Raw genomic sequence first — 18,327 nt, 5'->3', positions numbered from 1 at the left:
TCACTTTTGGTTTGGTACACACACACACACACACACACACACGACATTTATCTTTTCCCATTTTTTTAAGACTTTCTGTTGTGGTTCTTATAATTAGAAATGAACATTTCTTCTATATTTTATCATATTAAGGACTTACCTATATATTCCTGCTTTTGAGTGTTTTTTAAAAAATCAGGGATGAACTTGGTCAAGTTCTTCTATAATTTGTGCCTGTGCATGTGTATCTGGGTGAGTGTGGGTGGGGGTGAATTGTCAATATCAGGGTGTACATATTTCAACTGTTTACTAATCTCACTTTTACTAGACTTTGAACCCCCTAAGGTGAAAAACCGCATCTGATTCATGCTTGACTCTCTGGCACCAAGCACAGTGCTCAGCACTGAGATGGCACTCAATATTTGTTTGAAGAGTTGAGTTGGTGGTAGATAAAATAAAGTGTTAGTAGTATAAGCCTATTCCTAAAACCATAGGAGGTATACTTATACTGAATAATTATTTATTGCATATCTGAAATGAAGATTTTAACTGGATGTCTTTTACTTTTTTTGCTAAATCTGGCAACTCTAGTTTTTGGAATAAAGAAAGCAATGATCTGGTCAACATCATGCACTAGAATGATAATGACTGATACAACCACTCACACTGATCTCTCCGAGGGACTCTGAAGGATGCAGCAACAAAGGCTTGCTAGACCTGGGAGCCTCTGGGGGTGCCTGTGGAGGAGCTGCTTGTGGGAGTTTTACCTGGCATCTCTGGATATGTGTGATAGGTCTGTCTCATGACTTGAGTACTCACCTGGCTTTGGGATGTTACTACAATACAAAGAAAATAAAAAAGGAGACCAAGCTGGGTTTATAGCAATGACTAATGCAATAAAATAGAAAAACAAGTAAATGGGCATGTTTAGTGAATGAAAGTAGTGATTTTCTTTTTGTTCATTTTGCCTTTGGCACTTGGCTAAGACAGCCAGACTAAAGCTCCTAGACCTTGTCATGCTCAGTGGAAACAATAGCAAGCCAACAAAGACTTAAGTGTAGGCTTATAGACATCAAGTCATCCTTAATTAGGCCTGGAGAAAACCATTTGCTGGGCAAGCCTGGTGGAGGCCAGGCTGGCGGCTGCCCTGCCTTTTTCTAGCCTCAGCCTGGGGAGGCGTCGGGCTGCAGCTCCATGCCACCCTGTCCTTCATGGTAGTGGACAGAGTGAAGGGGACACATTTGGCTGCTCAATGGATGAAAAAACTGTCATTGGAGGGGATTTCCTGGACAAGAAAAAAACTTTAGGAACCTCAGTAATGGGAAAGAAGTAACAATGCCAAAGCTTCCTGTTGCCTGGGAACATTTGGAAATGATAAACACTTAATCTCATTAGCTTTGTTTTATAGCCAGAAAAAGCCCTGTTTCTTAGTCCTTCATAATGTGTCCTCTTGCTACTTCTCAGCCTCATCTCTCAGCATTGCCCACCTTGCAGAGCACATTCTGGTCATGATGGATTTTTTTATTTCCTAGGAGGCATCAAGTTCCCAGCTCTAGACCTCTGAGCATGCTTTGAGGCCTCTCTGGCCATGATTGCCTCCATAATGACCACTGCTTCAGAGAGACCTGCCCCAACTCCACCTGATGCAGTGGCACAGATGTGCCTCTGCACTCTGACAGAAGACTGGCTATGCAGCTGTCCGGCGTTGAGCACAGCCTTGCATTGTAATTGCTTAAATGTCTGTTTCTCCAACTGCTCTATAACCTTGTTAAAGGTGGGAACCGTGTCTTAGTTTGCTTACCCCTGGGTCTCATCCCTGACATAGAGGAGCCTCAATAAATAATAAATTTTAAAAGTTTAATAAATAATGGTGCAGGCTTTTCCCAAAGACAAAGAAGGAAGGAGTTCTCAGTGAATTGGGCACAGTCCTAAACTGAGTGAGTTAGTCTGCAATGGTGGACATTTTATTCCACCAATTTGTGGATTATGGTCAATTGTGAATACTTAGAATGGGTTCAGCCCTGTGCTGGCTGCTGTGTGACATATGAAGACAGACGTGAGACACATGACTTCCAGCACGTTGTCATCCACAGTCCAGTAGAGTGTACATAAGCATAGAAAACAACTGTTAATAGTAAGGTAACCTGTTTTTAGAAATTTATAAGATAATCCATTTACCCAGCCATCAATCCATAAGAAAATACTCAGAGGAATAGCTAGGTGCTTGTAAAGGAAGAATCATGTATTGAAAAGAAAGCCAACTCAGGTTTGAATACAGGATCTACTATTCACACATTGTGTGAATTTGGACAAGCTAAGAAACCTCAGTTGAACCCCAGTTTCTTAATATATAAAATGAGATCATAATAAAAGATGAGGCTCAAATGAGATTATGCCTATGAAGCACTTAACACTAGACCTGACATTTGGTAGTATCTCAAGAAATGATAGTTGATGTCATTCTGCAGGATGTTCAACCTTGAGGTATTTGTGAATGCTCAGATATTTGATGTTATGTAAACAAGAACAGTAGAATATGAACATTTTCTGTTATTTTTTGTGGTAGTTTATTTTTTTAATTGTGGGAACACATTGTGGGCTCAGCTGCCACACTTCTATGATAGTGGGGGGTCGTTTTTAGTACTCATTCCTGAATCCTGTGACTTGCCTTAGTTCCTAGAGGGCCAAACCAAGGCATTGCATATCTGAATAAATGTTACCAACAGCCAAGTTCAAGTTTCTACAGGTTCCATATGTCTCATACTTGCTCATCCACTGCTCTTCTCGAGTGGTGGAGAGGTGGAGTCAGAGGATGGGAGGCAGGGAGATCTGGTTTGCTAAAGAAGACGCAAACTTGAGCGTTTCCTACCTTGTGTGCCACCAAAACACAGATTCTCTGCACAGATCTAGATTTTCTTCTTATATTGTGTGGGAGAGGCTACTATTCTCTATCTGTCTTTAGGGAAAACAGGAAAGAAGCCCCTCTGGACATCCAGGGTCGCTCAGAATTCACTCGCTTAATACTTCTGGGTATAATCATTGTATCCCCCATCCTGAGGGGGTGTCCTCAGCACCTCCCACTCTTCCTTGCTTACTCATTAACTTCTGTCTTTTCCAATGGATGTGAGCCCCTTTGGGGCACAGGCAGTGTCTGGGTCACCTATATTCTCAGCACCTAGTGTAGTACCTGCCACAGAGGAAACACTCAACAGATATCTGATAAACAAATGAAAAACATGAACAAATGAATCAAGCAACAAAGAAGTATTTTAACTTTTAAAGCATGGTTTTATTCCTTTCTGGGAGATCATTTGCATCTGGGAACAGTCAACCTAGAATTGTCCCCATTTCTGTCTGTTATGACACTTTAGACAACACTTGCTTTTATACCAGAACCCGTATCCATAAAGCTTGCATGGGATTCCCAAGGCATTCCCATGCGCATGCCAGAGCCAGCTGTGTCTTTGGCCAGGCAGCTGAGGAGGAGCTGGAGGATCCCAGCCACCCAGCTGTCCTGATGCTGTGACTCCCAGAGCCTGGATGCACACATTTGCGTGGAAGCAACTGCCATGCACACACTGCTTCTACTGGCCCTGGCTCCAGTCTCCCTCTGGGAGATTTTCCCTGACTTCCCCAATTATATGAGCATCTTCACATATGTCTGCACCTACCAGATGCTCTTTTCAGATGTTTCAGGTCAGAACTGTTTCTTTGCAAAGCTGTAATGTTCCCTCAACTTTTCAGTTTAGAGTCCTCCTGCTCAACATAGGTGTTTTATCTTCTGTCTGTCCCACTAAATGGTGGGACCATCTCTCAGCAACACAGAGTATCTTCATAGATCTCATAAACACCTTATTCTGAACAGCTCCCTCTCATGTTCACTTCTGTCTCACTGAAATCAGGGTTAAATTTATCTCATGGCAGGCAAGATGGCCAAATAGGAACAGCACCAGTCTGCAGCTCCCAGCAAGATCAGTACAGACGGTGGGTGATTTCTGCATTTCTAACTGAGGTACCTGGCTCATCTCATTGGGACTGGTTAGACAGTGGGTGCAGCCCATGGAGGGCAAGCTGAAGCAGGGTGGGGCATCACCTCACCCGGGAAGCATGAGGGGTCAGGGAACTCCCTCCCCTAGCCAAGGGAAGCCATGAGAGACTGTGCAATGAATAACAGTGCATTCCTGCCCAGATACTACACTTTTCCCATGGTCTTCACAACCCGCAAACCAGGAGATTCCCTCAGGTGCCTACACCACCAGGGCCCTAGGTTTCAAGCACAAAACTAGGCGACCGTTTGGGCAGACACTGAGCCAGCTGCAGGAGTATTTTTTCATAACCCAGTGGCACCTGGAACGCCAGTGAGACAGAACCGTTCACTCCTCTGGAAAGGGGGCTGAAGCCAGGGATCCAAGTGGTCTAGCTCAGCAGATCCCATCCCCATGGAACCCAGCAAGCTAAGATCCACTGGCTTGAAATTCTCACCGCCAACACAGCAGTCTGAAGTCCACCTGGGACACTCAAGCTTGGTGTGGGGGAGGGGTGTCTGCCATTACTGAGGCTTGAGTAGGCAGTTTTCCCCTCACAGTGTAAACAAAGCCGCTGGCAAGTTCAGACTGGGTGGAACCCACTGCAGCTCAGCAAAGCCCTTGTAGCAAGACTGCCTTTCTAGATTCCTCCTCTCTAGGCAGGGCATCTCTGAAAGAAAGGCAGCAGCCCAGTCAGGGGCTTATAGACAAAACCCCCATCTCCCTGGGACAGAGCACCTGGGGGAAGAGATGGCTGTGGGCATAGCTTCAGCAGACTTAAACATTCCTGCCTGCTGGCTCTGAAGAGAGCAGCAGTTCTCCCAGTACAGTGCTCAAGCTCTGCTAAGGGACAGACTGCCTCCTCAAGTGGGTCCCTGACCACTGTGCCTCCTGACTGGGAGACACCTCCAAGCCGGGGTCGACAGACACCTTATACAGGATAGCTCCAGCTGGCATCTGGCAGGTGTCCCTCTGGGACGAAGCTTCCAGAGGAACAGGCAGCAATCTTTGCTGTTCTGCAGCCTCCGCTGGTGATACCCAGGCAAACAGGGTCTGGAGTGGACCTCCAGCAAACTCCAGCAGACCTGCAGCAGAGGGGCCTGTTAGAAGGAAAACTAACAAACAGAAAGGAATAGCATCAACATCAACAAAAAGCACATCCACACAAACCCCATGCAAAGGTCACCAACATAAAAGACCAAGGGTAGATAAATCCACGAAGATGAGGAAAAACCAGTGCAAAAAGGCTGAAAATTCCAAAAACCAGAACTCTGCTTCTTCTCCAAAAGATCACAACTCCTCACCAGCAAGAGAACAAAACTGGATGGAGAATGAGTTTGACAAATTGACAGAAGTGGGCTTCAAAGGTGGGTAATAACAAACTCCTCCAAGCTAAAGGAGCATGTTCTAATCCAATGCAAGGAAGCTAATAACCTTGAAAAAAGGTTAGAGGAATTGCTAACTAGAATAACCAGTTTGGTGAAGAATATAAATGACCTGATGGAGCTGAAAAACACAGCATGAGAACTTCATGAAGCATACACAAGTATCAATAGATGAATCAATCAATCAGAAGAAAGGATATCAGAGATTGAAGATCAACAATGAAATAAAGTGTGAATACAAGATTAGAGAAAAAAGAATGAAAAGGAACGAACAAAGCCTCCAAGAAATATGGTACTATGTGAAAAGACCAAACTTACGTTTGATTGGTGTACCTGAAAGTGACGGGGAGAATGGACCCAAGTTGGAAAACACTCTTCAAGATATTATCCAGGAGAACCTCCCCAACCTAGCAAGACAAGCCAACATCCAAATTCAGGAAATACAGAGAACACCACAAAGATACTCATCGAGAAGAACAACCCCAAGACACATAATCATCAGATTAACCAAGGATGAAATGAAGGAAAAAATGTTAAGGGCAGCCAGAGAGAAACGTCAGGTTACCGACAAAGGATAGTCCATCAGACTAACAGTGGACCTCTCTGCAGAAACCCTAAAAGCCAGAAGAGAGTGGGGGCCAATATTCAACAATCTTAAAGTAATTTTCAACCCAGGATTTCATATCCAGCCAAACTAATCTTCGTAAGTGAAGGAGAAATAAAATCCTTTACAGATAACCAAATGAAATAAAATCCTTTACAGATAACCAAATGCTGAGAGATTTTGTCACCACCAGGCCTGCCTTACAAAAGCTCCTGAAGGAAGCACTAAATACGGAAAGGAAAAAGTGGTACCAGCCACTGCAAAAACATGCCAAATGGTAAAGAACATCAACCCTATGAAGAAACTCCATCAACTAATGGGCAAAATAACCAGCTGGCATCATAATGACAGGACCAAATTCACACGTAACAATATTAACCTTAAATATAAATGGGTGGCTAAATGCCCCAATTAAAAGACATAGACTGGCAAATTGGATAAAGATTCAAGACCCATCAGTATGCTGCATTCAAGAGATGCATTTCACATGCAAACACACACATAGGCTCAAAATAAAGGGATGGAGGAATATTTACCAAGCAAATGGAAAGCAGGGGTTGCAATCCTAGTATCTGATAAAACAGACTTTAAACCAACAAATATCAAAAGAGACAAAGAAGGGCATTACATAATGGTAAAGGGATCAATGCAACAAGAAGAGCTAACTATCCAAAATATATAAGCACCCAATACAGGAGCACCCAGATTCATAAAGCAAGTTCTTAGAGACCTACAAAGAGATTTAGAGTCCACATAATAATAGTGGAAGACTTTAACACTCCACTGTCAATATTAGAGCAACGAGACAGAAAATTATGAAGAATATTCAGGACTGGAACTGAGCTCTGGACCAAGCAGATCTAATAGACATCTACAGAACTTTTCACCCCAAATCAACAGAATATACATTCTTCTCACCACCACATCACACCTATTCTAAAATTGACCACATAATTGGAAGTAAAACACTCCTCAGCAAATGCAAAAGAATGGAAATCATAACAAACAGTCCCTCAGACCACAGTGCAATCAAATTAGAACTCAGGATTAAGAAACTCACTAAAAACCCCACAACTACATGGAAACTGAACAACTTGCTCCTGAATGACTACTGGGTAAATAACGAAATTAAGGCAGAAATAAATAACTTTATTTGAAACCAATGAGAACAAAGACACAATGTACCACAATCTCTGGGACACAGCTAAAGCAGTGTTTAGAGGGAAATGTATAGCACTAAAAGCCCACAGGAGAAAGCTGAAAAGATCTAAAATTGACACCCTAACATCACAATTAAAAGAACTAGAGAAGCAAGAGGAAACAAATTCAAAAGCTAGCAGAAGGCAAGAAATAACTAAGATCAGAGCAGAACTGAAGGGGATAGAGAGATACGAAAAACTCTTCAAAAAAATCAGTGAATCCAGGAGCTGTTTTTTTGAAAAGATTAACAAAATAGATAGACTGCTAGCTAGACTAATAAAGAAGAAAAGAGAGAAGAATCAGATCAACACAATAAAATGTGATAAAGGGGGTATCACCACTGATCCCACAGAAATACAAACTACCATCAGAGAATACTATAAACACCTTTATGAAAACAAACTAGAAAATCTAGAAGAAATGGATAAATTCCTGGACGCATACACACTTTCCAGACTAAACCAGGAAGAAGTCAAATCCTTGAATAGACCAATAGCAAGTTTTGAAATAGAGGCAATAATTAATACCCTACCAACCAAAAAAAAGCCCAGGACCAGACAGATTCACAGCTGAATTCTACCAAAGGTACAAAGAGGAGCTGGTACCATTCGTTCTGAAAGTATTCCAATCAATAGAAAAAGAGGGACTCCTCCCTAACTCGTTTTATGAGGCCATCATCATCCTGATACCAAAACCTGGCAGAGACACAACAAAAAAAGAGAATTTCAGACCAATATCTGTGATGAACATCGACGCGAAAATCCTCAATAAATACTGGCAAACTGAATCCAGCAGTACATCAAAAAGCTTATCCACCACGATCAAGTTGGCTTCATCCCTGGGATGCAAGGCTGGTTCAACATATGCAAATCAATAAATGTAATCCATCACATAAACAGAACCAATGACAAAAACCACATGATTATCTCAAAAGATGCAGAAAAGGGCTTCGATAAAATTCAACACCCCTTCAAGCTAAAAACTCTCAATAAACGAGGTATCGATGGAACAGATCTTAAAATAATAAGAACTATTTATGACCAACCCACAGCCAATATCATACTGAATGGGAAAAAGCTGGAAGGATTCCTTCTGAAAACAAGCACAAGACAAATATGCCCTCTCTCACCACTTATATTCGACATAGTATTGGAAGGTCTGGCCAGGGCAATCAGGCAAGAGAAAGAAATTAAGGGTATTCAAATCGGAAAAGAGGGAGTCAAATTGTCTCTGTTTGCAGATGACATGATTGTATAGTTAGAAAACCCCATTGTCTCAGCCCAAAATCTCCTTAAGCTGATACACAACTTCAGCAAAATCTCAGGATGCAAAATCAATGTGCAAAAATCGCAAGCATTCTTATATACCAATAATAGACAGAGAGCCAAATCATGAGTGAACTCTCATTCACAATTGCTACAAAGAGAATAAAATACCTAGGAATCCAACTTACAAGGGATGTGAAGGACCTCTTCAAGGAGAACTACAAACCACTGCTCAAGAAAATAAGAGAGGACACAAACAAATGGAAGAATATTCCATGCTCATGGATAGGAAGAATCAATATCATGAAAATGGCCATACTGCCCAAAGTAATTTGTAGATTCAATGCCATCCCCATCAAGCTACCATTGACTTTCTTCACAGAATTAGAAAAACTCCTTTAAATTTTATATGGAATCAAAAAAGAGTCTGTATAGCCAAGACAATCCTAAGCAAAAAGAACAAAGCTGGGGGTATCATGCTACCTGACTTCAAACTATACTACAAGGCTACAGTAATCAAAATAGCATGGTACTGGTACCAAAACAGATATACAGACCAATGGAACAGAACAGAGGCCTCAGAAATAATGCCACACATCTACAACCATCTGATCTTTGACAAACCTGACAAAAGCAATGGGGAAAGATTCCCTATTTAATAAATGCTGTTGGGAAAACTGGCTAGCCATATGCAGAAAACTGAAACTGGATCCCTTCTTTACACCATATAAAAAAATTAACTCAAGATGGATTAAAGACTTAAATGTAAAACCTAAGACCATAAAAACCCTAGAAGAAAACCTAGCCAATACCATTCAGGACATAGGCATGGGCAAAGACTTCATGACTAAAACACCAAAAGCAATGACAACAAAAGCCAAAATTGATATATGGGATCTGATTAAACTAAAGAGCTTCTGCACAGCAAAAGAAACTATCATCAGAGTGAACAGGCAACCTACAGAATAGGAGAAAATTTTTGCAATCTATCCATCTGACAAATGGCTAATATCCAGAATCTACAAGGAACTTAAACAAATATACAAGAAAAAAACAACCCCATCAAAAAGTAGGTGAAGGCTATGAACAGACACTTCTCAAAAGAAGACATTTGTGCAGCCAACAAACATATGAAAAAAGCTCATCATCACTGGCCATCAGAGAAATGGAAATCAAAACCACAATGTGATGCCATCTCACACCAGTTAAACTGTGATAATTTAAAAGTCAGGAAATAACAGATGCTGGAGAGGATGTGGAGAAATGGGAAAGCTTTTACACTGTTGGTGGGAGTGTTAATTAGTTCAACCATTGGGGAAGACAGTGTGGTGATTCCTCAAGGATCTAGAACCAGAAATACCATGTGACCCAGCCATCCCATTACTGGGTATATACCCAAAGAATTATAAATCATGCTGCTATAAAGACACATGCATACGTATGTTTATTGCAGCACTATTCACAATAGCAAAGACATAGAACCAACCCAAATGCCCATCAATGATAGACTGGGTAAAAAAAATGTGGCACATATACACCATGGAATACTGTGCAGCCATAAGAAAGGATGAGTTCATGTCCTTTGCAGGGACATGGATGAAGCTGGAAGCCATCATTCTCAGCAAACTAACACAGGAACAACAAACCTAACAACGCATGTTCTCACTCATAAGTGGGAGTTGAACAATGAGAACATATGGACACAGGGAGGGGAACATCACACACCAGTGCCCGTCAGGGGATGGGGGGCTAGGGGAGGGACAGCATTAGGAGAAATGCCTAATGTAGATGACAAGACGATGGGTGCAGCAAACCACCAGGCACATGTATACATATGTAACAAATCTGCATGTTCCACACACGTATCCCAGAACTTAAAGTATAATAAAAATAAAAAAATTAAAAAAAATTATTCTCATCCAAGGTATTATATTAGACTTTTGAAAAGAAAATTTGATATATTTGACTATAACAATTTTTTTTTCTGAAAAGATAGTAACAACAGACATTTCAAGCTAGTAAAGAAGATAAAGATGATATTTTTAGAAAAGCAACATGGGAGGTTCCTGAACGGATGTTGCCTAGGGTCTGCGCCAGCGTGCTGAGAAGACTTACCGTAATGCCAGGACTGTGCTCACTAAGCATTTGACAGGCGAGAGATGAGCGATGCAAAGGTAGGTAGAAAAATTAAGGAAATCCGAATGTTTTTACAAGTTGTCCAAGAGCAAAAAGAAATCCAAACTTGCCTGAGAAGCCTGGACTGTTATTTGTTAATGATGATGGTGAGAGAGATCTGCTTAGTAACTAAATATCATGTGTTAGATGTGCCTCATCATGGGTTGAGGGCACATGGAGACTTTGTTTACATCTCCTTTCCTTTGTTCTGGAATTCTGTGGAAAGGTCTGCTAATTATTCATTTTTTTTGAAGAGTTCAAAACTATTCTGAAAAGGTGACTGATCCAGCCTACTTGAATGATGCTGAGACTTCTTGAGTACATGAAAGAATCAGTGGGAGGTGACGTCCTAGTGTGTCCAAAGGAAGATTGCGTTCACTTGCTATTTAAAAGCCAAAAAACATTGGCTAAAAAAAAAAAAAAAACACTCAAGAAAATTGTGTTGTAATGTTAAGCTTTAGGCAAAGCCATCTCCTAACTCACATGCATAGCTAAGATGGATAAAATATAAAAATCACAAAGATAAAGCTATGCTCAAAAACATGCTAGACATTTCCACAGAGCAAACAAGAACAGAAATACAAAATGCAAACGGGTTAGAAAGGATGAAGCGGGGACCTACTGAACTCCAGGTCCAGAAAAAGATAAAGGTGAGAAGAAATTTGTATCCTGTGACTAACAAGCTGGAAACATCCCCGTACCCCCAAACACACACACATGAAGCAGGAGAGCAGAACTGAGCTCTTTGGTTGAGAGCAGACACTGAGGCAGTTCATCCCTACCCATAACAGAAAGCTGGAGAAGTTGTCCACATTGACCTGGGGACAGAAGTCTACAGTCAAGACTTAAGATAAGCATTTTTGCTGGCTTATAATTCCTGGGGGAATGGGAACCCCACACTGTCAATATAAAAACATGGTTCTTGTCTAAGGGTTGCCAAGAGGAGACAGGGATGTAATTTCAAAGCCACTAGCTACTAAGTGATGAGCAGGAAGAAAGAGAGAGAGAGAGCAAGAAAAAATCTTATCCAAATGAGCTTGGAAACCAAAATTATAAAAAAAAAGAAGAAGAAAATAAATGATAAAAATGATATTTGGAAGTTAAATTAGACTTTTTAGCCCAAATAAAATGAGAATAAGAAGAAATCTGAAAATGACTTTAAAATATGATTATGTTCTGAGAAAGACTGTAGTTGGTAGTTGTAGACTACCAATTTTACTGTAACGGCTAAAAATCCAGATAGATTGCAAAAGTTGTGCTTTTAAAGATACTAGAGAGCTGTAGAAATGCAGAGAACTAAATGAACTAAAATTCCAGAGAAGAGAAAGTCTTTCTGATGAGAGCAGTCAGTTATTGGCTGTTTCTTTCCTCTGGGTGCATTTGCCAATTTTGTGTTTGGTTGAGGACCAGATCTAACAAACACAAAGGGATTTGTTACGGAAAAGAGAAATGAGCAAAGCTTTTGGAAGTTGTGCAGGGCTGGCACGACAATTTGGAAACCTTGGGAGCCATTAATGCACAGCTGGCTTTCCCTATGGTTCATTTTCTAAATTCTAAGGCTGTACAAAAGGCTATGGGATTTTGACAAAGTGGGATAAAATCTCTTGATCTCACAGTATTTGGGAGAAAATTTCCTCCTTGAGGAGTGTGGCCCACTTCAAACATACACCTATTCTCCTCTCCAAAATATTTTCCAAATTTCCAAAGGGGCAAAAATCCAAACCTTTGAAGGTTGAGACTAAATTTTTCCCAGTGTTCTAAGATTGAAAAGATAGAAACCAGCAGCCTGTCCATCAAAAGTTCGAGAGAGATACATCCAAGAAATGGAGAGGAAACAGAGGTGAATGAAATAAATCTTAGCAAAACTGCAACCAGCCTTAACCTAGCTTATGCTGTGATTAGATCAAGGTGGTCAGCCCCTTACTAATATGCCTAACATAAGAGACAGGGAGCTCTTGCTTGTGAAAGATATTATCTGTAGCCTCTACAATTCCTTTTAATAAAATGTCTGGCATATAACAAAAAAAGTACTAGATATGTGAATCTACACAAATGAATCAAATGGACCTTCTAGTATTACAAAATACAATATCCTAAGTTAAGAATTTTAGAAATAAATTTAAAGATAGTGAGTAGAAATATCCAATCTGAAGCTCAAAGAGAAAAATGAATGGAGAATCAAAGTCCAGCATAAGAGGCATAAAGGAAATAATGTAAAGGACTGGAGTACCTGTAACTAGAGTCTCACAGGAGAGGAGAGAGAATAAGGATAGGCACTATTTCTAGAGAAAATTTTGCAAAGCTGATGAGAAATATTAATCTACGGATTCAGAAACCTTAAGCAATGTAGATACAGAAAAAAATCACACTTAAGGTTATCATAGTGAAGCAACTGGAAGACGCAGGCAGAGAGAAAAATATCAAAGCATGAAGAAGGAGTGGAAAAGGGTATGTTACTTTCAAATGATCAGCAATAAGGCTGGAGGCTAACTTTCCAATAGAAACTATGAAAGTCAGAAAACAGTAAAATAACATATTTAAGATGCTAAAAAGGAATATTCCAACCTAGAATTTTCTTTTCACCAAAAATATTTTTTTACAAACTTAAGCTGAAAAAGAACCTACTAGAGATCTTAGAAATGAAGTATAGACATTCAGATACAATACTTAGTAGACAAGACTCCAAAACAAACTATAGGTTGGACACAAAGAACAAACTGTGAAATGTAAGATAGTTCTGAGGACTTGCCACAGCTTCAGCACAGAAAGATAAAGATATTCAAGATCGTAAAATGAGGCTAAAGCTATGCTTATAGGGAAATGGATAGCTTTAAATATATTTATTGAAAAATGGTGTTTCAGTTCAAGAAATTAGAAAAGCAGTAACAACCTAAAGAGGACAAAGGAATTAACAGTTACATGAGCAGGAACAAATGGACTGAAAAACAGACAGTAATAAATCAGCCAAACAAATCAGCAAAACTAAAAGTTAGTTCTTTAAATAAAGACAAAGTTTAGTAAGCCCAATCAAGCAAATAATAGAAAACGCAAAGAGACAATATTAGGGATTACAAATAAGACAAAGCTACAGAAACAATAGAGATGTTCTGTGTGTGTGTGTGTGTGTGTGTGTGTGTGTGTCTTACTACATATTCTCTTTATTCATGTATGTATATATATATTTTTGTACATATTCATTTATATTTATATATAAGTATACATTTATTTTTATATAATTGATATGAATATCTTTTTAAAGTAAATTTTAAAAGTTAGAATGATGAACTGTCTGGAAAATGTAAACCACAAAAATTGACTAAATAAGAAATAAAAAGCTAAGTAATCCATAATTAACTATTACAGCATTATTAGAGTAATTATATAGTAATTACTTTAACATATATATTAAGTATAGTATAAAGTAAATATATCTTTTAGGGGCAAGGCATATTATTACAGAGTCAATTACTAAAGTAATTGATTAAGTCAATTAATTATTAAAGTAATTGACTCTAATAATATACCTTACCCCTAAAATATATCAATAGATATTTTTAGGTGATGTTTTACAAACCTTCAAGAAATAGATAAGTTCTATATTGTATAAGGTGTTTTGAAAAATCTAAAAAGCAAGAAAGTGTCCCGACACATTTTATAAGGTAAAAACTCAAACTTGACATCAAAACTGGACAAATGTAGACAAGAAAATAATGTCCAATCTCACTTATGAACATTCATACAAAAAAACTAAATAAAATGTAGAGTATCAAATCCATAATTTTAAGAACAAAAATGTTTCAAGACTAACAGGGCTTATCTAAAATATACAATATTTAGACATCAGTATGTGTGTGTGTGTGTGTGTGTGTATATATATTTCCATTAACAAAATAAGAAAAAATATGATACTCCTTCAGATGCAAAAAAAGCAATTGTAAACCTCAACATTCATTTTGATTAAAAAAATGTTAGACCATCCTGGCTAACACGGTGAAACTCCATCTCTACTAAAAAAATACAAAAAAAATTAGCCGGGCATGATGGTGGGTGCCTGTAGTCCCAGCTAGGCAGGACTGAGGCAGGAGGCTGAGGCAGGAGAATGGCAGGACTGAGGCAGAAGACTGAGGCAGGAAGCTGAGGCAGGAGAATGGCGTGAACCCAGGAGGCAGAGCTTGCAGTGAGCCGAGGTTGTGCCACTGCACTCCAGCCCGGGCGACAGAGCAAGACTCCATCTCAAAAAAAAAAAAAAAAAAAAAGAAAATGTTAGAGATCTAGGAATCTCTTTAACTTCATAGACTTTATCTCAAGAAAGACAAGAAGGAAGAAAAAAAGGACAGAAGGAAGGGAGGGAGGGAGACAGGGAGGAAGGGAGGAAGGTAGGTAAGGAGGAAGAAAAAGAAAAGGATGAAATGGGTGGGAAAAAGGAAAAGTTCTTAGAAAACAGTAGCAACATTTCCTTTAAGTCAAAAACAACACAAGGAGGCCTATCATCGTCCCATATTATGTAAGGATTGCCAATGGAGAAAAAAGATAAGAAAAAGAATAATTGGTATAATATTTCTTTCATGGATTTATTGAAGTATAGGTGATATATAATAAGCTGCACATATTTAAAGTGTACAGTTTGGTAAGTTTTGACTATATGTGTACCTGTGAAATCATCATTGCAATAAAAATGATTAATATATTCATCACTCCCAAATTTCTTCATATCCCTTTGTAACCTCTCCCTTATGCCTTTCCGGAACCCAACCCCCAGCCCCAGGTAACAGCTTATATACCTTTTGCCACTGTTTATTAGGCTGCAGCTTCTAGAATTTTATATAAATGGGATCATGCAATATATACTCTTTGGGCTGGCTTCTTTAGCTCAGCATAATGATTTTGAGATTCATCCATGATTTTGTAGTTATCAACAGTTCATTCCTTTTTATTGCTGAGTTACAATCCATCATACGGCTATATCATAATTTGTTTATTTATTAACCTGTTGATAGACATTTGGGTTGTTTCTAGTTTGGGACTATTACAGAAAAAGCTGCTATAATCTATGTGTTAAACATAATAACAATCAAAATCCCAGAAAATTTATTCTTTTCAAAAATAGACAAGCTGATTCTAAACTTTGTGTGAAAATGCAAATAATCTAACATAGCCAAAACAATGTTTAAAAACAGTACTTAATAAACTGGTTTCAGGATTTATTATAAAGCTACTGTAATGAAGATAATGTAGTTTTGACAAATAAGCATGTTGAGCAATAGAACAGAATTTCAATTCCAGAAGTAGACTTCCTATATATGGCCAATTGATTTTTGGTAAAGGTGCCATGGCAATTTAATGGAAGAAAGGACAGTCTTTTCAGTAAATGGTGTTGGAACGATTGGATAGACATGTCAAAAAATTAGAAAACTTTGAGAAGAAAACATAGGAGCTCCCAGCATGCCCCGCGCCGCCGCCGCCGCCTCCGCGCCGCGGCTTGAGGGCGGGAGGCCGGGGGAGGGTAGGGGAGCCGGCGCCGCTGCCATGTTGAGTCTGAAGCGGCTGCAGTAGGCGCCGACGGGGCGAGCGGGCGTGCGGAGCGGGCGACAGCGGCGTGGGATCTGCCTCTCTGCGAGCAGCTGGGAGCGGCGGCGGCGGCGCCATGAGCGGGGGCACCCCTTACATCGGCAGCAAGATCAGTCTCATCTCCAAGGCGGAGATCCGCTACGAGGGCATCCTCTACACCATCGACACCGAAAACTCCACTGTAGTCCTTGCCAAAGTTCGATCCTTTGGTACAGAAGACAGACCAACAGATCGTCCAATACCACCTCGAGATGAAGTCTTTGAATACATTATATTCCGTGGGAGTGACATTAAAGACCTTACTGTTTGTGAGCCACCAAAACCACAGTGTTCTTTGCCTCAAGACCCAGCTATTGTTCAGTCCTCACTAGGCTCATCGACTTCTTCATTCCAGTCCATGGGTTCTTATGGGCCTTTGGGCAGGATGTCCACATACAGTCAGTTCAGTCCAAGTTCCTTAGCTGGGCAGCAGTTTGGTGCTGTTGGTGTTGCTGGAAGCTCTTTGACATCCTTTGGAACAGAAACATCAAACAGTGTTACCTTACCCCAAAGTAGTGCGATTGGTTCTGCCTTTACACAGGATACAAGATCTCTAAAAACACAGTTATCTCGAGGTCGCTCAAGCCCTCAGACCCTCTGAGAAAAAGCCCAACCATGGAACAAGCAGTGCAGACCGCCTCGGCCCACTTACCTGCTCCAGCAGCTGTTGGGAGAAGGAGTCCTGTATCAACCAGGCCTTTGCCATCTACCAGCCAAAAGGCAGGAGAGAATCAGGAGCACAGGCAAGCTGAAGTACACAAAGTTTCAAGGCCAGAAAATGAGTAACTCAGAAATGGTAACAAGAGACAAGTAGCTCCAGGTGCTCCTTCAGCTCCAAGGAGAGGGCGTGGGGGTCATCGGAGTGGTAGGGGAAGGTTTGGTATTCGGCGAGATGGGCCAATGAAATCTGAGAAAGACTTTGACTTTGAAAGTGCAAATGCACAATTCCACAGGGAAGAGATTGACAGAGAGTTTCATAATAAACTTAAATTAAAAGAAGATAAACTTGAGAAACAGGAGAAGCCTGTAAATGGTGAAGATAAAGGAGACTCAGGAGTTGATACCCAAAACAGTGAAGGAAATGCTGATGAAGAAGATCCACTTGGACCTAATTGCTATTATGACAAAACTAAATCCTTCTTTGATAATATTTCTTGTGATGACAATAGAGAACGGAGACCAGCCTGGGCTAAAGAAAGAAGATTAAATGCTGAAACATTTGGAATCCCACTTCATCCAAACTGTGGCTGTGGGGGATACAGAGGCAGAGGAGGTCTTGGTTTCCGTGGTGGCAGAGGGTGTGGTGGTGGCAGAGGTGGTACCTTCACTGCCCCTCGAGGATTTCGCGGTGGATTCAGAGGAGGTCGTGGGAGCTGGGAGTTTGCAGATTTTGAATATAGGAAAGACAACAAAGTTGCTGCATAGTCTACAAACAAGTCTCTGAAAATAGGTGAATTTCTAGCTCTTCGTGGTCCTGAACATTGATTTCAGTCTTTGTGAAGAATGAAGAAGTGAATTCGCTGTACATTTGTCACCAGTACTGGGTTTTTGTTTTTTGTTTGTTTTTCCGCTTAATTTCAAAGATAAAATGCAGTTACTTTTGGGGGTGGAAGGCTCATCTTAAAACATGAGCATTAAATATATTTGGAATAGCAGAAGGTTCAGTAATTTCTCATGTATTGTTAAACTAAAGCAGTACTTCAGTGGGACTTACAAGTATTTTTTCATCACTGAAAGGTTTTTTTTTTTTATCACTAAATTGTATTTGGCAATTGCAAGTTGCCTGCAGATAGGGCCGTGATACTGTGTTTTGAGCCACAGAAGGTTGTGTGTGTGTGTGCGCGCATGTGTGTGGTACGTGTGTGTGTGTGTGTGTGTGTATCTTTTTCCTCCTTTCTTTTGGGGAATCCTGTAATATGAGGTAGCTTATTTCGTCAATTAATTAGGGTGCTGGATGGTAGAGAATTTTGTCAGTCAACTATGTACACACAGTAAATACTGTTTCTTAGGCAAAGGTAACTTTTTTATATAGTTGTAAAATTCCATTATATTCCATTGCCAAAGAAACATTAAGAACTTTATATAGC

At 40.1% G+C, this 18,327-nt stretch overlaps 1 pseudogene; it reads left to right on the top strand.

Annotated features, from left to right (window-relative positions):
- Positions 1-16,178: 16,178 nt before the first annotated feature.
- LOC100604501 lies at positions 16,179-17,665 on the top strand (annotated as a pseudogene).
- Positions 17,666-18,327: the final 662 nt, after the last annotated feature.

Source organism: Nomascus leucogenys, chromosome 20, assembly GCF_006542625.1.
Source record: "Nomascus leucogenys isolate Asia chromosome 20, Asia_NLE_v1, whole genome shotgun sequence".
NCBI lineage: Eukaryota > Metazoa > Chordata > Mammalia > Primates > Hylobatidae > Nomascus > Nomascus leucogenys.
The sequence above is the reverse complement of the archived record's forward strand: the minus strand, read 5'-3'. Positions and strand labels throughout refer to the sequence as shown.